Here is a 27271-nt window from a genome sequence, read left to right as displayed (position 1 = left end):
GTGGCATTGCAGCTATTGTAACACAGGCACAGTGCAGACCCTGACATGTGCAGCATGGGTATGATATTACTGCTGTGTACCTCATAATGTTAATTACAATACCTGATTTTTGTAGCACCTATAGACATGACCATTTGACAGGATGTGCACATTTTTATTAAATACAGGGGATTGATAACGTTGTCATCCTGAATCCTCTATTTTGGGTGTGTTTGATCCATTGGCACGTAACTGCCATTGGCTACTTGACCTGCACACACAGCAGAGATGGTAGTGGCAACTGTTGTCAATGGTAAATACCACTTGCGGATATGGCCTGACACTGGAAATTGAGCCCTAGTTCATGTAGCGACAATACCAGCTGTCGTGTGACAGCAGGCCAGTTTTACGTTGTACCCTACCCTCCTGGACGGCTTTGCCTTTCCTACATCCTTGGCATGGCAGAGTACCCCCATGTAAAGGTTGTTGGTGTAGTGTTGTGCTGTGCCCTTGGTTTCCCTTACACAGCCCATGCACCCGTGCCGTGCCCCTTTGCCCTTTCCACTACCTGATTATCATGGCTGACATGCATTGTGTAGTAGGTATGTTCCCCCCTGCTTGAAGTTAACAATTAGGCATTTTTGTTCCCCATACCACTTACTCTGCATCTGTGTTGTATCCTGGTAGTCTGCGCTGTCCTGTCCTTGAATCCCTGTGACGATCTTCTCTGGGATGATGGCTGCCACCATCTCCTTCATGTGGTCCAGGGCCTCCTGCGGTGCTGGACTCCCACCTCCAGTCTGCAGTGCTGCCTTCCTGTTCCTTGAAAGTGGATATATGGTCAAAGCAAGGGGGAAGTATTCCTAGACTTCCACGGTAATTTATTGACTAAGCAATTTACGAATATTCAATCTATGTAACATAAATAGTGTTTTATTACTTTTCATTTTTTCTTACAATTTTAGTACAAGAACAGGTTGTACTCATGTAGGTAGGTGGTTCTAATTATAAAAACACAGTGAAAGTGAATATTGTGAAAGGAAGTGAAGGTGATATATACAATATATACCGAAGGTGGTTTAAGAACAATATGGACTTCCAATGGCTCCGTCAATCCAGGAACTTTGTGAATGGTAAGCCCATTAAGAATCCCGACCACACGAGTAAACGTGCGGTGCTCCATTTAGAATCCGGGCTACATGAGTGGACGTCGTAAACTTATTAATACAAATACCGTGAGCCTTCAGCCTACGTTTTTGCATGGCTGCTTCCGTGACAGTATCCAACATAATACTGCATCACTGGGACTTACACCCTCAAATCAAGCTTCACTAATTTGTCGGCTTAGAATGAATTACTGATCATAAAGAGGCCTCTGACCAGAAGATTCAAATCCTTCACTGGATTCCCTTGGTGCTACCGACCAGACTTTATTCCCAGTCCTGATGATGACCCACTATTGATTTATGTCTACATATGGGGTCGAAAAGTCGACATGATTTTGAATGTGGATTAAAATTGTCAAGATATTCTATGTGACTTCAGGGCTTCCTGGATTGACGGAGCCATTGGAAGTCCATATTGTTCTTAAACCACCTTCTGTATATATTGTATATATCACCTTCACTTCCTTTCACAATATTCATTTTCACTGTGTTTTTATAATTAGGAGCACCTACCTACATGAGTACAACCTCTTCTTGTACTAAAATTGTAAGAAAAAACGAAAAGTAATAAAACACTATTTATGTTACATAGATTGTATATTCGTAAATTGCTTAGTCAATAAATTACCGTGGAAGTCTAGGAATACTTCCCCCTTGCTTTGACCATATATCCACTTTCATTCATTACCCTGGTCAATAGAGTTAGAGGGTATTGCCTCATTGTTTGAGATTATTCCTGTTCTTTGCCATCTTTTCCTTGGTCCTGCGTTTGCAGTCATGCCAGCGTTTCTTGCACTCGGCGACTGTTCTCCGTACTTCTGCCACACTGTTGATCTTATCGACAATTTGTTGGCAGATTGCCTCTCTCCTCCCAATTGGCAATTTAGAGGTGACAAAAAGTTGATGCTGGTTTTCCATCACCTCTTTCACCAGTATTTCATGCTCCTCTGCACTGAGCCGACACTTCCTTTTCTTCTTCTCCCTCTCCTGGGTCTTGTGTGGGTCCTCCTGGCTGGTTCCTGATCAGTTGTCATCTTCCTGGGGTCTCTCATGGCTTTAGGGAATCCATTTTGTGGCTCCTTTGCACATTTTGCTGTGTTTGCACCGCTTTTTGACACTATTGTGTCAAAAAAAGGCATGTATCCCGTTTGCTACGTCGTAAACCGGAATAAAGTCATTTTCGCCACGTTAACGTCGTTTTTCTTTACGAAAACAACGTTAGCCCATTGGTTTGAGTAAAAAAAAAGGACTCTAACCCGTGGTTAGCGCCACAGAGCGTCAAAGTATAAATTTGACGCCCGGGTGGAGCAAAGAAATGGCGCTAGCCGGCGTTAAATTTTTCGCCGCAAAACTGCGTTTTCGCAGTTTTGCATCAAAAAGTATAAATATGGCCCTTAGTGTGCCATAATATAGTGCATCAAATACTGTTTACTGGAATGATTTGAAACCAATATGTGTAACGCTGTTCTATACGGCACTTTAACAATTCAAATTCTAGGGAAAATAGTTTTATGTTGAGTAACCAAAACCATTGCCAATAATTCAGGATCATGCAAATAAAAATAAGTGATGAATCAGATCGTTTGTTGATGTTGAATAAACATATTTTACCTAAATTCCCTTGAACTGATCCAACAGCTCAAGGGGCCTCACAGAGCCGCCATAGAGTGAACTTATACTATTCACGTTGGCCAGTTATTTGATGAATGTACTGGTGTCCTTAGAAACATCTCTTAGTACTTGCCCTTTTCAAGATAATATTATTCCTTGTTTTATGAAGCATAGGTACTCAAATAATCATGGAGCTGCTTAACTGCTTGTATAGCCCATGGATTTGCAGCAGATCTTTACATAACAAAGTTAATTTTTGAAATGCTCCGATCACAAACAATGAAATGTTCAGAACATCTAATATTTGTACCATTTTCATTGTTCCCATGATCTAGTGTGGAAGTTTATTCCAACACATTCCACCAGGTACTGGATAATCAATGATATTAGGATTATAGTTCCTTGCCACACGATGTAAGAATGAATGTGGCTGTAGCTGGTGTTTAAAAGGAAAATGTGGAGAATAGTAAGCCCAACAGAGTCTGCACGATCCTCAGAATGATTATCAGTATTGTATTCCACAAAAGGAAAGATGAAGCAGCTCAAAACTCCTAATATGAGACCATGACAGATGATGTACCACTTCTGTACAAGCAGCAGTTCATTGTTCATAACTTAGATCATCCATCTGCTGACCACACATAGGCTCCAAGGTTGCTCAATTGCTGCTCAGGCTGAAGCAGGCTAAAAGCCTTGCACCCTTTCCATGGCCTGCAAGTTCCAAGGTCCCTCCCCCTCTCTCCAGAAGCTCACATAGAGAAATTAATTCCTTTATTTTTCAAGTTCGGCAGGTCTATTATCCTTAACCACAGTATGACACCTGCAATGAGACTGACGAAGATTAATTAATTATGGGCTTCCTCATAGCTAGAAACAGCCCCATCTTCTTTTAATTTGCAGTAAAACAACGTGCATCCCTTTCCATTTTCACTAATGTATGCGAAAACATCATTAAATAAATGCGCTAGTTTTAATGCAAAGCACAACATTTTGCTCACACATCACCCCTGCTTTCATATTTTTAAATCCATACATTTGTTAGAGGTTTCTGTGTAGCACTCCCATTTTGTCTAGAGTAATCTTTCAGGTTTTCTGAGAAGAAGTCAAGGCAGAGGAGTAATTGACTGTCTTAAGAGTTAGTGGTCTTTATGTATTTATTTTAGGGGTCTATACCACTGCTATGTCCATTTCATCATGGGGCATGAAAACTATGCGAAGGGTCGTCCATACATAGTTGATGACTGGCCATAGTTGGTATCAGCAGCTTGGGGGTAACTGTTGTCCCCTAGTATATGATCACAGGATAGGAGAGACTTGGTTGGGAGGGCAGGAGAAAATATTTTTGGCAGCAGATAGTAAACAATAGGGCTTACTGGGTGGAATTTGGCATCTAACTGTCAGGATGGTGAAAGAGTGGAGTATCATTAAACAATAAGAGGGACTGGGAGATTACTGGTCCAGTGTACGTTCTCCCTGAGCATAAACTAATCAAAACAAAAGAGTACACTGTTCCAAAAAGAAAAATCCAGATAGGACGCCGGATATCGGTATAATGATAGGAGTGCCCTCATGCGTCAATGAAGACGCTGAGCATCATCATTGGGCTAACTCCTCGTCAGACCGGCACTGCAATATCTGACGGGTCACCACACAAATGGTGGTGGCTCTATACCGAAAAATGGTCGTGCAGATCCATAGGTATCTGCAGTACGTGCTGACAAGAAGAAAAGGAGAGTGCAATGTGAAATAAAAATTGGCTCTGCACATCCAAAGACTAAATTTAATAACTCAAAAATGGCTGTCAGGCCAAGATTAAAATCAGTAGAGGAGTGTTCGGAGGAAATAATGACCACCGTCACTCCTACATAGGGGGAAGGAAGAGAAATGCTCTAACCTTCCACTAAGGGGTCGACATGTTTCGTGCTCATGCGCATCATCAGGACCAAGATTCGTCACTTCTCCTACAGAAGAGAGTGCAGTGTGCTAAAAAGTCACTTACTGTACGTCGGTTAGTCGTCAAGGTCAGACACCCAATAGGTCGCCCTAAAAAACAGAAAAAACATATATTGGTGCCTAGGCACAACACAAGTGCCCATAATTAAAGGGGGTAAACATCATACCTAGATGGCATCATCAGACACAAATCACACAATAAAGCAGGCTTACCATCCCAGGTGGAAACCAGGCATCTTAGGGACGCATAGCCCTCAGACAAACGGAGAATGCACTGTATAGAAGAATAGTAGCGAAATGTCTCGTCAAAAAACAATCATGTGACATATAAAATTCGAAGAACATATACTCATGTTAACCTCTCTGTGTACACCTATAGTCATGTAAGGGTGACACCGATTATATAATGGCTGTAAGGAGAGGTGAATCATTATGCTGGTGTAGGCTAAAAGGATCATACTCATGAAGCAGGCAGAACTGATAAGTTAAATACAGCTGTCATATAGTGTTTGCATCAAAATATAGTTATTGTAATAAACGAATAGAGCACAGAGCAATGGTCAAAACTAAGACATCGCCGCTTTTCAAATTCGAAGCCAGTGCAAAGTTCTAAAATAAACCAAAACACCATGTTTGGTGGCATCAGTAACGTGTGGAAATGCCGTAAGAACGGCTCGCACAAAAGCCGGTAAAGTCAGCAAAGGCCTCAAAGGCCGCCGCGGTGAATTCCCCGGTCGATGCACATACCGGAGAAGCTGCCAAAAAGTAACCCAAAAGCCCAAAGAGGGGCCGGTACCCGCCCGGGTGTAGAGCAACTGATGAGCAAATCGGTGTGCAAAGCAAGTCTGTGAACATCGTTACTAGCAAGCTTTACCCACAGGTGCCAAAGTTTTAACTTACTTCATATCTTCCTGTCGTCCAGCCGTTAAACCTACCCGGAGACGCGTGCCTGAAAAGTAAGGCACAACGCGTGCAGGAGGTTATAAATAGAGATCGGAATAACAGGGCTGTGGGCCGGCACAGCGTGTGACCGGCTAAACACTAAAGCAGGACTATCTGAGCCACTAAGAGCACTGTAGTAAAACTGGCGGCCATCTTGGAATGGTCCTGAAAGCAACTTCGCGCTTGTTAAATACCTATGTCATATAGACCACCAGAGGTAAAAATAAACCCAGGGAGGCCAAAAAAAAAAAAAAAAACACCAAAAATTAAATATTCATACTCCACTAAACAAGAATGGTCCAGAATGGGGATATATAGAGTTATATAGACTGAGGAAAATATATACATGGACGTCAGTATATGAACCCAGGATATTGGCATATATAAGGGTCAGAGGGTCCACCAAGGAATCTCGTCGTTGAGGCCTTCGTTGGATGTCTTTAATCTGTGTATCCAACGCTGTTCTAACCTGAACAGATAGTTAGGATCATTGTCATTGCGTGGGGGCACCTGTAGAACAGTCCACCACAAGTCATCAGGACCATGTTTAACTTCAAGAAAGTGCGCGCTAAGTCTGGTCGTGATGCGTGAGCATCTAATATTGCTACGATGTTCGTTTATTCGCTGTTTGACTGGTCTAGTTGTCATGCCTACATATTGGAGATTACAGGGGCACGTAATCAAGTAAATGCAATGGTGAGTGTTGCAGTTTGTGTGTTTAGTCAATCGCCACACACCAACATGCTTAAGGTCTAGTGAGTCTGTCCGTTTCGTCAGTGGGCAGACATTGCAAGAGCCACAAGGAAAATGCCCAGAAATAGGAGGTAAATTCCATAGGGTGGATTGTACACTAGAGCTGCCTTGTTTACGAGGCCGCGTATGTACAACCAGATCTCTAATATTAGGAGATCGCTTGAATGCAAAAAGAGGTCTGTCAATCTGTGTCCCACTACTTTGTAATATGTTCCATCTTCTGTTAATAAGTTTTTTAACAGTATTGGACATAGGAGTGTAAGTGGATACACAAGTCAAACGTGATTGCTCTGCCCGCATGCTAGGTGCAAGGAGAGCGTCTCTATGGTTATGGCGGGCTCGTTTGTAAGCTGGGTTGATAATCTTAGTAGGATAGTGACGATGACGTAATTTATCCTTCAGTTCCAATGACTGTGCTTCAAACAGTTGGGCTGTGGAACAATTCCGGCGTAGCCTCAGAAATTGACCAAATGGAAGGTTGTCGCGTAGAGCCTTAGGATGGTGGCTGTCATACAACAGTAAACTGTTCCGATCAGTACTTTTATGGTACGTGTCAGTAACTAATTTACCATTCACAATTTGTATCATAAGGTCTAGAAACGGGACTTGGGTGGTAGAGATGTGTGCTGTAAATCTCAAAAAAGGATCCAACGTATTGATCCAGTCGGTAAACATATTGATGATCTGTAGCGGACCTTGCCAGATAATAAGAAGATCATCAATATAGCGACGCCATAGTTTGATATGGTCGAAAAAAGGATTGTCAGTTGGCAAAATAAACAGTTTCTCAAACTGATACATATAAAGACATGCCACGCTGGGGGCAAACATGCTCCCCATCGAAGTCCCTCGAATCTGATGATACAGTGTGTCTTCAAATTCAAAGAAATTCTGTGTCATTGCCAGGGTAGCACAGTGCATAACAAAATGCACCGGAGTGGGTGAGGTCCACGGGTGTTGGAGGAGGGCTGCCTCAACTACCTGTAAGGTGGCTGTTTGAGGAATGTTTGTGTACAGAGACTCAACGTCTAAGGTAATCAGAACCTCGACAAAGGTGGTGACATTGATGGCCTCTATTAAATTGAGAACGTCTTTGGTGTCTTTCAGGTAAGTACTTGAATTCTTCACTAAGGGTTGAAGAAATGAGTCACAGAAGGTAGAGAGTGGTTCCAACAGTGACCCAATGCCGGACACAATGGGTCGTCCAGGTGGAGGAAAAGTACCCTTGTGTATTTTCGGGAGGCAATAGAAATATGGGGTGCGTGGATGGGAAGTCACCAAAAATTCAGCTTCCCTAGGGGTGACCCAAGCATTTGCCTTGGCTTCTTCAACCATGACTTTGATCTGGGACAATAACCAATTAGTGGGGTCCCGAATAAGGGGAGCATAGTAGGTGGTGTCGCTTAAAAGGCGAAGACACTCCTGCCTATAGTCCATTGCATCCAAAATAACTATTGCTCCACCTTTGTCAGCTGGTTTGATAATAATTGAGGGATCATTAGCCAAAGTCTTAAGTGCGTCTCGTTCAAGAGTTGGTAAATTAATGAACGGGCGTTTGAAAGTAATCTGGTCAAGATCGGTTAAGATAGCTTTCTCAAATGCTAATACTTCGCAAGGAAGCAAGTTAGTTGGGGGCATAAATGTAGAAGGTTTTTTGAGACCTGTATCAATGATAGGAGTTGGATCAGGCCGGTCTTTAAAGAAAAAATGAAGGCGTATTTTCCTAAAAAATTGCGACAACTCGCAGTTCAAGCGAAAAGAGTCCTCTGAGGGAGTCGGGACAAAACCTAGGCCACGGTTGAGGACTCTAGATTCATCCACAGACAATTGTCTATGAGATAGATTCACCACTAGGTCTTTGGAGGAGCTGTCTTGTTCTGGCTCCGTGTGACCATCTGTGGTTCTTCCCGGGCCCAATGTACTCTTCTCCCTCTTCCTCTCCTTCTGCCTCTTCCTCTGCCCGGGCCGCGGCCTGAAAAAGGCCCATAAGGTGGCATGGGGCGAGGCTGAAAGAAAGGGTAAGGGGGTTGCCAGAAGAGAGGTTGATTGTGAGGATATTGGGGAAAGTTGTAAAATGATGGGGGCACGTTCTCATCCGTGCTCCATCCATCAGAAGAAGAGCTACTACTGTAATTACGTGTCTTCTTGTAGGAGGTAGTAGATTCATCTGATGACCGGGACTGAGTATCAGTTTCAAAGTCCTCTTTGATATATGGATAGACCTTTTCCCGTTCGAACTTGCCAATATCTTTTTGTAGTTTGGAATTTTTTTGTTGTGTAAGGAACTCCCTGGTTTCATTGAGTTCCGTGTTGATCTCAGAAAGGCGACTCTTAAATGCCGCTAAAGTGACAGTTGTCTTAATGGTGCTCTCAATACAATTGATCTGTATTGTAATTGAATCAGCTAGGCGTTTTGAAGTGTTGATAATCAATACTAGCCAGTCACGGGTGCATTTCCATGCAATCTGTGCCCAGTCCTTCCTAAAGGCCAAATCCTGTAGGAAGATCCTGGGCATATTTGAGACCAATAACCCTTTCGGGGCAATGTTGGCTTTCAAATATTCAGTCATGATTGTGCCATGTATGATGGTTTTTATCAATTCACGTTTCAAAGAGGATAGTTTGTCCCAATCCTCTTTCAGACTCCCTGACGGAGCAGAGCCGTCATTTGAAAGAATGATTGGGGTCTGCAATATAGCTGAGACAACATCGTCATCGAAGCTTAGTCCCTGGAAATTATCCATGGCCATGAAGATTATTACAAGAATACAATATGTACCACAGCAAGACTGCTGTGCAATATCATTAACCCCTTCGCTGCCAGGCCTTTTCCCCCTCCTGTGCCGAGCCTTTTTTTGGCTATTTGGAGCAGTTCGCGCTTAGGCCCTCATAACTTTTTGTTCACGTAAGCTACCCACGCCAAATTTGCGTCCTTTTTTTCCAACATCCTAGGGATTCTAGAGGTACCCAGACTTTGTGGGTTCCCCAGAAGGAGGCCAAGAAATTAGCCAAAAAACAGTGAAAATTTCGTTTTTTTTAAAAAAAAATGAAAAATGGGCTGCAGAAGAAGGCTTGTGGTTTTTTCCCTGAAAAGGGCATCAACAAAGGGTTTGCGGTGATGAAATCACCAGCTTACCAGCTTTCAGGAACAGGCAGACTTGAATCAGAAAACCCAATTTTTCAACACAATTTTGGCATTTTACTGGGACATACCCCATTTTTGCGATTCTTTGTGCTTTCAGCCTCCTTTCAGTCAGTGACAGAAATGGGCATGAAACCAATGCTGGATCCCAGAAACCGCAACATTTCTGAAAAGTAGACAAAATTCTGAATTCAGCAAGGGGTAATTTGTGTAGATCCTACAAGGGTTTCCTACAGAAAATAACAACTGAAAAAGAAAAATATTGAAATTGAGGTGAAAAAAACATCTATTTTTCTCTAAGTTTTACTCTGTAATTTTTTCCTGCAATGTCAGATTTTCGAAAGCAATATACCGTTACGTCTGCTGGACTCTTCTGGTTGCGGGGATATATAGGGCTTGTAGGTTCATCAAGAACTCTAGGTACCCAGAGCCAATAAATGACCTGCACCCTGCAGTGGGTTTTCATTCTATGCCGGGTATACAGCAATTCATTTGTTGAAATATAAAGAGTAAAAAATAGCTATCAAGAAAACCTTTGTATTTCCAAAATGGGCACAAGATAAGGTGTTGAGAAGCAGTGGTTATTTGCACATCTCTGAATTCCAGGGTGCCCATACTAGCATGTGAATTACAGGGCATTTCTCAAATAGATGTCTTTTTTACACACTGTCTTACATTTGGAAGGGAAAAATGTAGAGAAAGACAAGGGGCAATAACACTTGTTTTGCTATTCTATGTTCCCCCAAGTCTCCCGATAAAAATGATACCTCACTTGTGTGGGTAGGCCTAGCGCCCGCGACAGGATACGTCCCAAAACACAACGTGGACACATCACAGAAAACAGACCTGTTTTTAGCAAAGTGCCTACCTGTAGATTTTGGCCTGTAGCTCAGCCGCCAACTAGGGAAACCTACCAAACCTGTGCATTTCTGAAAACTAGAGACCTAGGGGAATCCAAGATGGGGTGACTTGTGTGGCTGGGACCAGGTTCTGTTACCCAGAATCCTTTGCAAACCTCAAAATTTGGCTAAAAAAACACATGTTGCTCACATTTCTGTGGCAGAAAGTTCTGGAATCTGAGAGGAGCCACACATTTCCTTCCACCCAGCGTTCCCCCATGTCTCCCGATAAAAATGATACCTCACTTGTGTGGGTAGGCCTAGCGCCCGCGACAGGAAACGCCCCAAAGCGCAACGTGGACACATCACAGAAAACAGACCTGTTTTTAGCAAAGTGCCTACCTGTAGATTTTGGCCTGTAGCTCAGCCGCCACCTAGGGAAACCTACCAAACCTGTGCATTTCTGAAAACTAGAGACCTAGGGCAATCCAAGATGGGGTGACTTGTGTGGCTCGGACCAGGTTCTGTTACCCAGAATCCTTTGCAAACCTCAAAATTTGGCTAAAAAAACACATGTTCCTCACATTTCTGTGGCAGAAAGTTCTAGAATCTGAGAGGAGCCACAAATTTCCTTCCACCCAGCGTTCCCCCACATCTCCCGATAAAAATGATACCTCACTTGTGTGGGTAGGCCTAGCGCCCGCGACAGGAAACGCCCCAAAGCGCAACGTGGACACAGCCACATTTTTGAAGGAAAACAGAGGTGTTTTTTGCAAAGTGCCTACCTGTAGATTTTGGCCTGTAGCTCAGCCGCCACCTAGGGAAACCTACCAAACCTGTGCATTTCTGAAAACTAGAGACCTGGGGGAATCCAAGATGGGGTGACTTGTGTGGCTGGGACCAGGTTCTGTTACCCGGAATCCTTTGCAAACCTCAAAATTTGGCTAAAAAAACACATGTTCCTCACATTTCTGTGGCAGAAAGTTCTGGAATCTGAGAGGAGCCACAAATTTCCTTCCACCCAGCGTTCCCCCACGTCTCCTGATAAAAATGATACCTCACTTGTGTGGGTAGGCCTAGCGCCCGCGACAGGAAACGCCCCAAAGCGCAACGTGGACACATCACAGAAAACAGACCTGTTTTTAGCAAAGTGCCTACCTGTGGATTTTGGCCTGTAGCTCAGCCGCCACCTAGGGAAACCTACCAAACCTGTGCATTTCTGAAAACTAGAGACCTAGGGGAATCCAAGATGGGGTGACTTGTGTGGCTGGGACCAGGTTCTGTTACCCAGAATCCTTTGCAAACCTCAAAATTTGGCTAAAAAAACACATGTTCCTCACATTTCTGTGGCAGAAAGTTCTGGAATCTGAGAGGAGCCACAAATTTCCTTCCACCCAGCGTTCCCCCACGTCTCCTGATAAAAATGATACCTCACTTGTGTGGGTAGGCCTAGCGCCCGCGACAGGAAACGCCCCAAAGCGCAACGTGGACACAGCCAAATTTTTGAAGGAAAACAGAGGTGGTTTTTGCAAAGTGCCTACCTGTAGATTTTGGCCTGTAGCTCAGCCGCCACCTAGGGAAACCTACCAAACCTGTGCATTTCTGAAAACTAGAGACCTAGGGGAATCCAAGATGGGGTGACTTGTGTGGCTGGGACCAGGTTCTGTTACCCAGAATCCGTTGCAAACCTCAAAATGTGGCTAAAAAAACACATGTTCCTCACATTTCTGTGGCAGAAAGTTCTGGAATCTGAGAGGAGCCACGAATTTCCTTCCACCCAGCGTTCCCCCATGTCTCCCGATAAAAATGATACCTCACTTGTGTGGGTAGGCCTAGCGCCCGCGACAGGAAACGCCCCAAAGCGCAACGTGGACACATCACAGAAAACAGACCTGTTTTTAGCAAAGTGCCTACCTGTGGATTTTGGCCTGTAGCTCAGCCGCCACCTAGGGAAACCTACCAAACCTGTGCATTTCTGAAAACTAGAGACCTAGGGGAATCCAAGATGGGGTGACTTGTGTGGCTGGGACCAGGTTCTGTTACCCAGAATCCTTTGCAAACCTCAAAATTTGGCTAAAAAAACACATGTTCCTCACATTTCTGTGGCAGAAAGTTCTGGAATCGGAGAGGAGCCACAAATTTCCTTCCACCCAGCGTTCCCCCACGTCTCCCGATAAAAATGATACCTCACTTGTGTGGGTAGGCCTAGCGCCCACGACAGGAAACGCCCCAAAGCGCAACGTGGACACAACCAAATTTTTGAAGGAAAACAGAGGTGTTTTTTGCAAAGTGCCTACCTGTAGATTTTGGCCTGTAGCTCAGCCGCCACCCAGGGAAACCTACCAAACCTGTGCATTTCTGAAAACTAGAGACCTGGGGGAATCCAAGATGGGGTGACTTGTGTGTCTGGGACCAGGTTCTGTTACCCAGAATCCTTTGCAAACCTCAAAATGTGGCTAAAAAAACACATGTTCCTCACATTTCTGTGGCAGAAAGTTCTGGAATCTGAGAGGAGCCACAAATTTACTTCCACCCAGCGTTCCCCCACGTCTCCCGATAAAAATGATACCTCACTTGTGTGGGTAGGCCTAGCGCCCGCGACAGGAAACGCCCCAAAGCGCAACGTGGACACATCACAGAAAATAGACCTGTTTTTAGCAAAGTGCCTACCTGTGGATTTTGGCCTGTAGCTCAGCCGCCACCTAGGGAAACCTACCAAACCTGTGCATTTCTGAAAACTAGAGACCTAGGGGAATCCAAGATGGGGTGACTTGTGTGGCTGGGACTAGGTTCTGTTACCCAGAATCCTTTGCAAACCTCAAAATTTGGCTAAAAAAACACATGTTCCTCACATTTCTGTGGCAGAAAGTTTTGGAATCTGAGAGGAGCCACAAATTTCCTTCCACCCAGCGTTCCCCCACGTCTCCCGATAAAAATGATACCTCACTTGTGTGGGTAGGCCTAGCGCCCAAGACAGGAAACGCCCCAAAGCGCAACGTGGACACAACCAAATTTTTGAAGGAAAACAGAGGTGTTTTTTGCAAAGTGCCTACCTGTAGATTTTGGCCTGTAGCTCAGCCGCCACCTAGGGAAACCTAGCAAACCTGTGCATTTCTGAAAACTAGAGACCGAGGGGAATCCAGGATGGGGTGACTTGTGTGTCTGGGACCAGGTTCTGTTACCCAGAATCCTTTGCAAACCTCAAAATGTGGCTAAAAAAACACATGTTCCTCACATTTCTGTGGCAGAAAGTTCTACAATCTGAGAGGAGCCACAAATTTCCTTCCACCCAGCGTTCCCCCATGTCTCCTGATAAAAATGATACCTCACTTGTGTGGGTAGGCCTAGCGCCCGCGACAGGAAATGGCCCAAAACACAACGTGGACACATCACATTTTTTCATAGAAAACAGTGCCTACGTGTGGATTTTGGCCTCTAGCTCAGCCGGCACCTGGGGAAACCTAGCAAACCAGCGCATTTTTGAAAACTAGAGACCTAGGGGAATCCAAGATGGGGTGATTTGCGGGGCTCTGACCAGGTTCTGTTACCCAGAATCCTTTGCAAACATCAAAATGTGGCCAAAAAACACTTTTTCCTCTCATTTCGGTGACAGAAAGTTCTGGAATCTGAGAGGAGCCACAAATTTCCTTCCCCCCAGTGTTCCCCTAAGTCTCTCCATAAAAATGGTACCTCACTTGTTTGGGTAGGCCTAGCGCCCACGAAAGGAAATGGCCCAAAACACAACGTGGACACAACATATTTTTTCACAGAAAACAGAGGTGTTTTTTTCAAAGTGCCTACATGTGGATTTTGGCCTCTAGCTCAGCTGGCCCCAGGTGGGGGGGAAATGCCCTAAAATAAAGAAATGGTCTAAACACAGTTTCCCCCCCAGGGGAGCGACCCTTGTCTGATGGGTCGCTCCCCATCTCTAAAAAAACAAACAAACTAAAAAAAAAACACTAAAAAAAATTTGCCCTGGCAACAACAGGTTTCTGCCCCACCTGGGGGCAGATCGGCCTAATAATAGGCCGATCTGCCCCCAGGGGGGGCAGAAATGGCCTAAAATAAATTTGCCCCCCGAACACCCCCCCGTCCCTCCCCCCCCGGAGCGACCCTTGCCTACGGGGTCGCTCCCCCTGCGTGACATTGGCGCCAAAAAACAAATCCCCGGTGCCTAGTGGTTTCTGCCCCCTTGGGGCAGATTGACCTAAAATCGACCAATCTGCCCCCAAGGGGGGCAGAAATGGTCTAAATACAATTTGCCCCCCAGGGGAGCGACCCTTGCCTGATGGGTCGCTGCCCATCTCTAAAAAAAAAAAACAAACCAAAAAAAAAAAAAAAAAAAAAAATTTGCCCTGGCGCCTAGAGGTTTCTGCCCCCCCTGGGGGTAGATCGGCCTAATACCAATAGGGCGATCTGCCCCCAGGGGGGGCAGAGATGGCCTAAAATAATTTGCCCCCCCCCATACCCCACACCCCCGGGGAGCGACCCTTGACTACAAGGTCGCTCCCCTTGTGTGACGGCGCAAAAAAAAGATCCCTGGTGCCTAGTGGTTTCTGCCCCCTTGGGGGCAGATTGACCTAAAATCGGCCGATCTGCCCCCAAAGCGGGCAGAAATGGCCTAAATACATTTTGCCCCTCCAGGGGAGCGACCCTTGTCCAAGGGGGTCGCTCCCCATCTGTAAAACAGAAAAACAAAAAAATCCCTGGTGCCTAGTGGTTTCTGCCCCCCTTGGGGGCAGATCAGCCGAATCAAAATAGGCTGATCTACCCCCCCCCAGGGGGGCAGAAATGGCCTAAAATAATCCCCCCCCCCCAGGGAGCGACCCTTGCCTAAGGGGTCGCTCCCCTTGCGTGAAATTCACGCAAAAAAAAAACTCCCTGGTGTCTAATGGTTTCTGCCCCCCTTGGGGGCAGATTGGCCTCATCAAAATAGGCCACTCTGCCCCCAAGGGGGGCAGAAATGGCCTAAATATAATTTGCCCCCTAGGGGAGCGACCCTTGCCTAAGGGGTCGCTCCCCACCTAAAAAAAAAAGAAAACATAACAAAAAGAAAAAAAAAAAAAAGATCCCTGGTGCCTAGAGGTTTCTGCCCCCCCTGGGGGCAGATCGGCCTAATAATAGGCCGATCTGTCCCCAGGGGGGGCAGAAAAGGCCTTCCCAAAAAAATGCCCCCCCTGGGAGCGACCCTTGCCAAAGGGGTCGCTCCCGTTGCGTGAAATTCGCGCGCAAAAACAAACTCCCTGGTGTCTAATGGTTTCTGCCCCCCTTGGGGGCAGATTGGCCTCATCAAAATAGGCCAATCTGCCCCCAAGGGGGGCAGAAAATGCCTTCCTAAAAAAATGCCCCCCCAGGAGCGACCCTTGCCCAGGGTCGCTCCCTTTTGCCAATTTCACTGAAAAATAAAAAAATCCCTGGTGTCTAGTGGGGTTTCAAAAGCCGGATTGCAAGCAATCCGGCTTTTGAAACCTGTGAGAGACTTCAAAGGGAAGGAAATACATTTCCTTCCCTTTGAAGCCTCTTGGGGCCTCCCCCATGTTATTGAAAAAGAAATGCAAAAGCATTTCTTTTTCAATCGCGCTGGAAGCTCTGCTTCCAGCGCGATGGGGGAGACCCTGTGACTAATCAGCGCGCGCTCACGCGCTGACGTCACAGGGGGGGTTGGGGGGGTCGGGGGTGGGAGGGGAAGGGCTTCCTCTTCCATCCCTGACTTGGGGGGGGTGGGGGGGAACCCCACAGAGGGAGCGAGAGCGCTCCCTCTGGGCTCTGTGCACTGGACGTAATGGTTACGTCCTGGGCACAGCAGCACTGTGCCTCAGGACGTAACCATTACGTCCTGGGCACAGAAGGGGTTAAACAATAAGAGGGACTGGGAGATTACTGGTCCAGTGTACGTTCTCCCTGAGCATAAACTAATCAAAACAAAAGAGTACACTGTTCCAAAAAGAAAAATCCAGATAGGACGCCGGATATCGGTATAATGATAGGAGTGCCCTCATGCGTAAATGACTCGCTGAGCATCATCATTGGGCTAACTCCTCGTCAGACCGGCACTGCAATATCTGACGGGTCACCACACAAATGGTGGTGGCTCTATACCGAAAAATGGTCGCGCAGATCCATAGGTATCTGCAGTACGTGCTGACACGAAGAAAAGGAGAGTGCAATGTGAAATTAAAATTGGCTCTGCACATCCAAAGACTAAATTTAATAACTCAAAAATGGCTGTCAGGCCAAGATTAAAATCAGTAGAGGAGTGTTCGGAGGAAATAATGACCACCGTCACTCCTACATAGGGGGAAGGAAGAGAAATGCTCTAACCTTCCACTAAGGGGTCGACATGTTTCACGCTCATGCGCTTCATCGGGACCAAGATTCGTCACTTCTCCTACAGAAGAGAGTGCAGTGTGTGCTGAAAAGTCACTTACTGTACGTCGGTTAGTCGTCAAGGTCAGACACCCAATAGGTCGCCCTAAAAAACTGAAAAAACATATATTGGTGCCTAGGCACAACACAAGTGCCCATAATTAAAGGGGGTAAACATCATACCTAGATGGCATCATCAGGCACAAATCACACAATAAAGCAGGCTTACCATCCCAGGTGGAAACCAGGCATCTTAGCCTAGCTTAGCTTAGCGTAGCCCTCAGACAAACGGAGAATGCACTGTATAGAAGCATAGTAGCGAAATGTCTCGTCAAAAAACAATCATGTGACATATAAAATTCGAAGAACGTATACTCATGTTAATCTCTCTGTGTACACCTATAGTCATGTAAGGGTGACACCGATGATATAATGGCTGTAAGGAGAGGTGAATCATTATGCTGGTGTAGGCTAAAAGGATCATACTCATGAAGCAGGCAGAACTGATTAGTTAAATACAGCTGTCATATAGTGTTTGCATCAAAATATAGTTATTGTAATAAACTAATAGAGCACAGAGCAATGGTCAAAACTAAGACATCGCCGCTATTCAAATTCGAAGCCAGTGCAACGTTCTAAAATAAACCAAAACGCCATGTTTGGTGGTGTCGGTAACGTGTGGAAATGCCGTAAGAACGGCTCGCACAAAAGCCGGTAAAGTCAGCAAAGGCCTCAAAGGCCGCCGCGGTGAATTCCCCGGTTGATGCACATACCGGAGAAGCTGACGAGGAGTTAGCCCAATGATGATGCTCAGCGTCTTCATTGACGCATGAGGGCACTCCTATCATTATACCGATATCCGGCATCCTATCTGGATTTTTCTTTTTGGAACAGTGTACTCTTTTGTTTTGAAAGAGTGGAGTATGCAGTTTCATGCACGTGTGGATAGGAGAGAGGCTGAGAGCAAGATGTAGGAGGGGAGCAGTTTATAAGCTGATTCAGGGGTCCTGTTCATGGTCTACTAAAAAGCCTGACAACATGTCTACTGTGCATTACGCGCTCCAGCACTTGGCCCTTTGATTTGTTTGGAAAAAGGTATTCAAGTTAATTTATATTTTATTTCTTGATTATTAATCTGGCAATTACATCGAAGGAATAAATATAGTAATTGAAAGAGGAAGGTATAGGAAGGGAGATAGTGAGTAGGGTAAGAAGGAAATAAGGATTGCAAAAACGAAAGATTCAACAAAAGTAGCAAGAAAGAGAGGGCATGAGAAATGAAAGAAACAAAGACTAGTCACTCAAAACAGGTACCAGTTTCTGGGATGCATATTACTGCCACTTGTAGTAGATGTAATAATGATAGTAAAAAATACTAAAATAACTTGTTTTCAATATAGCAAACCATATCTCACTTCTGTATTCTGTAAAACGTACCATTACTCGATAAAATGGTGTTAACAGTACACTGTTTATTGGTACTGAATGTGCTTATATCCCACTTTTCTCATACTCACATTGCTTACATCAGAAGGATGGCACTTAGATGGCGTTGTCAGGATTAAAACTTGTGATATGCAGATCTCTGCATGTTTCTGCATACATGCCAATAGAATCGATTCAGGAGGGAGACTCCCGATTTTTGAAGCCAAAAATGGGTCTCCCATCTGAAATTTCATGTGCTTAAATTAAAATCAATGGGAGAAACAAAGTCCCCAGATTATTTATTTAAATCTCCTTCGTTCCTCTTCAAAAACGTTTAAAGGTATATTTCTGTGGCAGCACGCAACTTATGATAGATTAGAAAAGGAGTCACACTGATTTTGTTCCAACAAAGATGGCAATATCAGTGATCACTGCCAAAATGTTCTATCCCAACTCTACAAAATTAGGTCCTGCTTCACTCTCCATATCAAATCAAAAAAACAAACACCCGGACTGCTCTACTGATCACCGCCGGAGGTGGGAGACTTGGAGGGGGAGTTTGATGATGATGACTTGCGTGAGGCCCGGATGGTCTCAAGAGAACGAGCTATCTCTGTCTGCTTCAGAATGGTTCAAGTCAACTTTCTACATATGACCTGCCTGACCCCAGGCATTTACACCCCAGCGTGAGGACCACACATGCCCACTGTGCCAGATGCTCACTAGCTGTGGCTGTTGTTTTCCACATGGTTTGGACCTGCCCTGTGATGGTATGGTATGGGAGGGGTTAGATCCCTGGTCTTGCTAAACACAGTGGAGCTCACACCCAAGGTGGCTTTTCTGGGAGTGTTGGAAGAGGTCAGAGGCAAAGATTGGAGGGGAAATCTGCAGGGTTGACCAAACTGGTGGCCAAGAGAAACATTGCCTGCAAATGGAAGCTGCAGGATCCCCCCTCGTTGATGGAATGAAGAGGGCAGGACTGGCGCGCTTGCCTGGAACAACCAATATATGAGCAAGAGGATATCCACAGAAGCACAACAAAATCTGGGGCAAATGGTGGGAATACCACAATTTGATTGGGGGACCATTTGACCATACGATTACTGGTTCGATGCAGCTTACTGTATTACACATTGAGGTGCTAGAGATCGATTGTGTAATGTTCAGTTTGAAAATCAATAACATTTGCCGTACAAAATAGGAAAAAACATCCATTTCCCCATATCAAGTAAAGGATTTTCTGGTAATGGTAACCATAACCTGCTGGATATTGCTAACCCAAGTAACTATGGGAACTTGGGTGTAGTAAACAGCCCATTAAAATGAAGTATAACAGTAAACTATTTTGTGTGCGAGATCTAGAGACATGTGAAAGCAAGTTTGTTGTTACCACTAGGAAGTGTCAAGTCATTTGAGAAACAGTAAACCATAGATAGCTCATTCAATAAATATACCTGCTTCACAGAACCTGCAGGTCACTGTTTGGAATCTTGCCAACAGTGAATCCCAGGTGCTGATTAAGGTAACTCTAATTTCTGCTACCTACAATTTGGGGAGGTAACATTAGATAAAATACTTGCTTACTGCAGGTAACAAGACACAAAGAACACTGCAGGATTGTAACTCACTACTTTGATGACACTTTAGCCCCACCTTGATAGTTGATCAGTTCTTGGAGTCCTTAATTTATCCTGTGACTAATTTTTGGAATCAACACAATGCTATTGATATCCAGAGATAGAAGATGAAATAAAATAAAACCCCCATTCTTTTCCTGGTTGATGCAAGAGATTCACATGCTTCTGTGATAGCAGAAGTCTTACATAGTAAAGTCCTATAGAGTACCTGTCGTGTACGCTAAGCATTGTGCCTTCCAAGATGGATGTGAAGTACTTTGACACCCCGTCAGTGGGATAAAGGTATTGGTACATCAATAGGCTGCTGTGAGAGTTGTGACAAAAGACATCAATGTAGCGATCACAAAGGACAAGACTGCATTTTCAGTTAACATTCAGATGGCTGACTTGACAGGGAAGTGCCCAAGGGCTGTAAAGACTACTGAATTCAGCATTGAACAGACTTTTTGGCTTACAAGGGCTATTCTTGCTTACAGCACCAAAGTCTGAATGCTCCTATAAATATTGTACCGCTTTCTCCTATCACATTTCAATAGGTTTGAATTAGTGAAATTTATCAAATGGTGACATATTTAATGGACCTGTTGAAATTTCACACAGACCAGAATTCCAAACCCTGTGGAAACAGGGATTTGCACATTGGTCAGAAAGCTCTAACCAACTCAGTTTAGGGGTCAATAGTTAATATGTTGTGACATTCAGGGACTGTTTACATTTACTGGACCTCATGGTTACAATATAGGTGCCACTGAAGAAGAGCATGGGTACTCACAAATGTTTTCCCAGGGGCCAAAAAGTATGGTCTGTGGTATGACCGAGAGGAGCATTGAAACCTGCATTGTGTGGGTCAGTTGTAAGGAACGCAGGAGAAGTGAATCAAGTATATGGTGCCAACAGTGAGTAATTTTGAATGTTTCATTTCATATTGCCCTTAAATGAAACCCCTAGCCTTCATAACAGTTATATATTTGACAATACAGTATTATGCTGTATCAGATTTGCTATCACTCCACTTCACCCTTTTAGTGAGTCAAGTGTACAAATGAAGTAACCCGTTTATTGAATTGGGATGAAATAGAATCATTGGCTTCACAATCTCTATGATACAACAGTTATTTGATTTTACCCATGGGGGAGGCATCACCCAGTCTCATAGTACACTCACTCAAATATGGTGTAGTGAGGAAGAAATGAATCTTTAAAAAAGGAGTTCTGCATTATAATATTGGCATTCATGTTTAAGCAAATTGTTGATAGTCAAATCATAGCTTTCATATAACATTGTCCCCTTAAATGACATTATGTGATAGTGGCAGGTAAGCCTCTGAAGACTTGAGCCAAACTGGAGTCAGATGCCTGGCCCTTACTTTGCCTCAGGTCCTCTATGGTGATCATGTCCAAAATGATATGAGTCTTCATGTTACTTTTGCAACCCATACTCTAACCTCATGTTCAAGCCATTAATTCAAGATAAAACATTAACGTTTGATGTAAAATGAGATACCTATCTGATGGCTGAATTGCACAATGTGAAAATATGGGATCAATCCCAGCTTCTTCACTTGACCAAATAGTATGCAATGTAGGCAATGAATCTATTTAACTTTATTCTCCTTTTCCATCATTATCACATGCGCGAGGAACCCGAAACACAAGTTCAGGATCTGTGCTGTAGAAAACTCTCTCTAGTGTTTAATATAGCAAACTATAATATTGCTGCATGTGTAGCAAAAACCTAGGCCAGCTAGAGGATGCTCATGACAAGTGACCTGTTTCTTGCTTCACTAATGGCATTGTCACAGCAGGGGGCAGGAATGTTTCTAATTTTATGTTGGAAATGTGTCAGTTTTAATAAATACCTCATAATGTAGTGACACAATCTGATGTACCAAAATCAAACGTTTTGGTCTGTTAATGTAATACACATTTTTAACCTTAAAGATGCTTTATTATATTCTTACATATTCATGAACAGTGTCTTTAAAAATGAAGTCATTCCAAAAGATAGGAGGTGCAGAGGCAATCTTTTTTGCTCCTTGTCCTTTTTTTCTGTTAAAGTGTAAATACATGCTTTAATAAGTTTCGGAATTGTTAGAAGGAAATCTGTTAATAAAATAAGACAGATCAATTTGACACAGTAATATAGGTTTAATCGATTTTCAGCTGGGCACAACAGGCAGTCTCAACATAGAGGGCATGACTGAAGTTCAAAGTTCTAGTTCACAAGCAGCAGTATTTATACTGTAAAAACCACAAAAAACTACGCTGACAAGTTCAGCATTGACGTAAGCAAGAACAAGCAGTACAAAGAAGATAACAGGGGAGAGGTACCTCTTGACAAGAGCACATGCACGATTATTGGTCGCCTCATGGGTGGGTAAGTAACATTGACGTCATTCAGCATCTCTTTCTTTCTGCACGACAAGTGATTATATGTTACATGATGCTCACGATAGCCCTGCCTTGTGCAAATGCTTATCTGACGCTTACACAGTTCCCCTCACCAAGCTATGAATGATTCGTGGTTTTTAGGACCCTTGTGCTAAGGCAGGATACACCCTTTTGTTCCACCCTGTTCGTGCTAAGTAAAAAGTTTGAAAGCGACAGTTGGTGCAGCTCCAAAGAAAAACTCTCATTCTAATGTGGCTTGGGCCTCTTGTGTGTTTCAGCACAGCTAACTTAACAATGCAGCATGTTTATAAGTTTCCTAAATAATAAGTGTTTGTTTGTCCTAAATATGACCTGCCTTTTCTATTGAGCCCACAGTCTGTCTTTTTTTTTTTTAGCATGTCATGTATTACGCCTTTCACTACTTAAATTGGTTTACAACTATCCCTAGCCTAAAATGTTTGTATTGGTGTTTGGGAACTTATGTTTGTATGTATGTGATGTATATGATGTGTTCCTATTCTTCCTACATCAGAATGGTTAATGCTCTTTCAATAAACCACAGCCTAGGGCTGCTTTTTGCATGTAAAGGTCAGAAGGGTCGCAAGCAGCCCCTGGACCGCACTTTCAGTCTATCTGAAGTAGACAGTGACAAAATATTATGGTAGCTCAGTAGGTCCACCATAGTTATTTTTACACGTGTTACAACAATTTGAAAATCCTTATTTTGGCTGTATCGTTTGAAACAGGCCATTACATTCTGAATAGCATCTCAAGACTGAATTGCACTTGCAGACTGCACATCGGATCTGGCTTTTCATTGCTTGGAAGATGATTTATGTAAATCATATTTTAAGCAATGTTGGAACACTGGATTAATGTTGCAGATTTAAAGATACTTTTCTTACAGATATTTGTATCAAATGTAGCCAAATTTGCCATGCACATAGAGGGACCTAGTCACAAAGGGAAAGGTCCATGCAGAAATCTTCATACCAGGAGATTTCTGTCTATGTCTACATGGAGCTTTCCATCCAGATGATATTCACAAATTCCTGGTGGTACTCCCCACTTAGTAGTAGGATTGATGGATCTAGACCAGCCACCCCCTCTTAAGACGAGGTGGAGCTGACTACAAATTAAATTACAATGTTTAGCAAATTTATGGTCAGATTCTTCCAGGTTCTTTTTTGGGGAGTTCCCTGCTCTGGCAGTGGAGATCTCCAGCCCATGGGTAGAGAAATTCATTACTTGGGTAGAGAACTCTGAATGGAAGAGAGTAGAGAAACCCCATACACAACACCCAAATCACAACCACCTGACATACATTAACACTCCAAACACATAGATTCACCCCACACCCTTGCCTTTACCCTCTTTCCATTAAACTGTCTAACTTAGAGGAAACCCCCACCTACAGATTCCGAGATACAGGCAGACCCACTGAAGAGGAACTTCACAGAGGAGAAGGCAGTCCTTTAATTTCCTTAGTGGTTGATCATTAAAAGGAACTTCAATGTCTGCTTCCATGCATCCTCAGTGGAGCAGAGAAGGTGGACATGTGTCAGGAGTTGGCAGTTGAGAGATTATATCAATGTATTAGTGGTGGGGGAGGTACTTGGGGAGCTTTAGAAACACTGACCGTATCAGAGAAGGTGAAGAAAGGAGAACTTCTCCAGGATACAGGATGCAAATGCTCTTCCTGGGGGCGGACCTACAGCCTCTCCCTGTCTCATTGAGGGACCTGTCTTTACCACCATGCACACTGACCTGCCATTATGCTGGCTGTACCAGAGAACGCCATTATAACCCTATATTGTAATTAGTCCTTCTATTATCACTCATGCCTCTCTGTCCACCGACTATCTTCCACAAATAGCCACACATCACATCTAGGTACGTCTATCTTATAACACATCATACTCACTAACCACACATTACACTTAAAATAATTTTAACTGCATCTAACCAACATGCTCATTACCCCAAATTAGTAAATCTCCCTCTTCTCCTCCCTCTACACTCTCCTCAAATAATTTTCCCTCAAAATGAGAGGTAAGATGACAAAGCTGTTTATCAAAATGATGAAACACGTTTTTTTGTCTCTGTCTTACTTTCTCATGTGGGAAGTCTGTGTATGATTGGTTAATCTTGTATGATTGGTTAAGGTTGTAATGAGTTTCACCTGTTGAACGATGTGGATGTGGATTGATGGATTGCTCCCTCCTCCACTTCCAGTAGCAGGGGTGTTGTATGTGATATATGAGCCTCATTGGAATATATGTTTTACATAACTTGAATCTAAAATGGATGCACTATTTAGTCATAATGTTTTGAAACAAAAGATTTACTAAAAAAATTATTTTTCGCTTGATTATTCAATTTTCCCTACATAGTGATAGTGTTATTTCCTGTCTCCAGTGATTTCTATCAGTGTAAATTGTAATGCCACTGATAGGCCCTGTGTGGTGCCTGACACACTCCAAGGCTTAGCTGAGGCAGATTTGGGTCTGTTTTGTCAGCAGAACTATTGTAGAAGATGTACATGTAAATTTAGTGATTAACAATTGTCTCCTTTCAATTTAAGTACTCATTATGTAGCAAATATTTCCAATTTTCAAGCCACTCTTTCTTGTCCCTGCCAGGTTTTCTACCAAATGTATGTCCTTGTGCATAGAAATCTACACACTCATGTTCTGTGTGCATGAAATATGGGAGAGGTTTGGATGGTGCTCTCTAGCCAGAGAAATGAATATAGTTTTGACTAGGGTAAGTAGGACTACTGGACTTTACGAATGTTTGTAACTCCTTTATAGATGAAACTGGCACAGAAAGAGCAAAGTTATATCCAATGACTATCTGATAAAGAAGCTGATGCAAGACTCACTTGATAAATCATCTTGAGCAGATTGACCCATGCCTAATGCAATACATCTTCACTGTAGTGAAAGTATGTACAGACACACAAATGCAGATGTATTTCAATCAACATACATGTGAGTCAAAAAGGTAAACGTATCCCTTCAAATGTCCGATTAGACAAAAAGATGTATATTGAGGTCAATAAATGTAAAATAATTGAATACAATGCGTATTTTCACAACACCCACACAAAATCATATTTATAAGGGTCAAGTAAATATCCACACAGTGATGAGTTTTGTCTCTTCACTGACTGAAGGAACGTTAATAAGATGATCTCCGCAAGAGTACAAAGGGTCATGAGAGTTTTTCACATTCCTACTCACATAGGGAAAGAAATCCACTGCATCTCAAAGCAGCCAGGAGGAGTGAAGATTGGGAAGTTGGTCAGAAAATACATGAGTGAATGACTGAATTAATTAATGGATAAATGGATGAACGAATGGAAGAATGAATGACTATATTAATTACTTAATTAATGGTTGGATTTGTTCTGCAGATCCCTATGCAGGTATTACTAGGCTGAGGGCATATCCACTGTCCCATTGTGTCCACGTCTCATTCAATTGCATTTCTTTTTCTGCTCTGGCTGCAGCACTACCTTACTCAGTTGAGCAATTCCAGTTTAACATTTGAGCACATTATAAGGCCAGACATGGTAATAAGGTAACTACTTTCACCAAAATAGACACCTTGCAGTTCATTCCAAATTCTTTGGAGAATACACTAGGTACAAAACATGGATAACTTTGTTGATCGGACAAGACCCCACTAGCAATCTATTTTTTTAATTTAATGAAGCTTCCCCCTGAGATGGAATTCCTTTACTTGGTGTTTCTGTAGAACTATGGACCTTAATACCACAACGAACAAGGAAAAGAAGGAAATTGCAAAACACTGTTTCAATGTCAGCATAGGCCTCATTTGAAGATAGTGCCTCAGTCAGATTGACCATTCTACCACTCTTGCATTATCCAGGTGATATGCACACTTACTGTTGCTTTGAAAGAAGGATGAGCTGTTGTTATTCAGCCATGCCTCAATGCTAATGGTGACCTCCATTCGTGTGGGGTTGATTATAGTTTCCAGTATGGCTCCAGATAGTGCTGTCTGCCTTGGGATGCACCCATGCCTGTATGACTTTTGTAAGGGCTCCAAAAGACAAAAGTGAAACATTCAAATACTTAAGTGTGACATAGTTGTTCATACTGGTGGGTCCTACTTATCATGGACTGTGGAATGTTTGCATGGAGATTTGGTGAGTATATGAACCAAGGATGTAGCAGGCAAGACCTGTGGAAGTGTCAGACTAGACCAGGTGATGTGTTGAGCATTTTAATTACATACAATATGTTGTCCAGTTGTGTCACCTCTTTGACTGGGTGCCTACACCTGCACATATTGTTAGAAGCAAAGACAAGAATAACCTGAAACCTGCAACACAAATACACTAACACTTTTTAAGGCATTTGGGAAGGCTCATTAGCACTATGCAAGCAGATGTTGTACATTGTAATATGGTCTTTGCTTTTAGAAAGAATTACCTCTTTGGCCTGGAGGTGGCAATAGGTGAAGCCATGTTTGGAAAAGAGTGAAGGAATGTAACTGCATTGATTGCCAGTCAGGAGACAGGTGCACTCTATGTGGTTTAGGTGATTTTTCATGATGGAGCACGTCAGATGATTCATAGAATTCACTAACAGTAGTGTTGTTGAAAGGGCCTCAATAAACATCGTAGTGCACATATAATTCCTTCACTCACTCACATTTGTTAGTTTGCTGCTTTTACCTTTGAATTCTTGTAGGGAGGAACTTCCAATCACCAACTGTGAAGGTCATTTACTATTCAGTTTCTCAAGTGTTTCGAACGACTTCGTAATATGGGTGCCATTTGTGGCAGCACTAAAAACGCATAGAATCAGCACAGACAAAACATTGAGGAAATACACATGTGTACTGCAATCAAACTATTTTATGTCATAATATCAAGTACAAGCATGTTGTACTAAAACAAATCTTGTTATTTTCATATCATAGGATAAAATGTCCATTTAAACATACTCAGAGTAAAAACAACCAAAATATCGACCGCACAAATGTAAACTGACAAATATGTAGTACAAACAAGATTGAGAGACAAAATTAAGA

The sequence above is a fragment of the Pleurodeles waltl genome, chromosome 7, assembly GCF_031143425.1.
Source record: "Pleurodeles waltl isolate 20211129_DDA chromosome 7, aPleWal1.hap1.20221129, whole genome shotgun sequence".
Lineage (NCBI taxonomy): Eukaryota > Metazoa > Chordata > Amphibia > Caudata > Salamandridae > Pleurodeles > Pleurodeles waltl.
Note: the sequence above shows the minus strand (reverse complement) of the source record.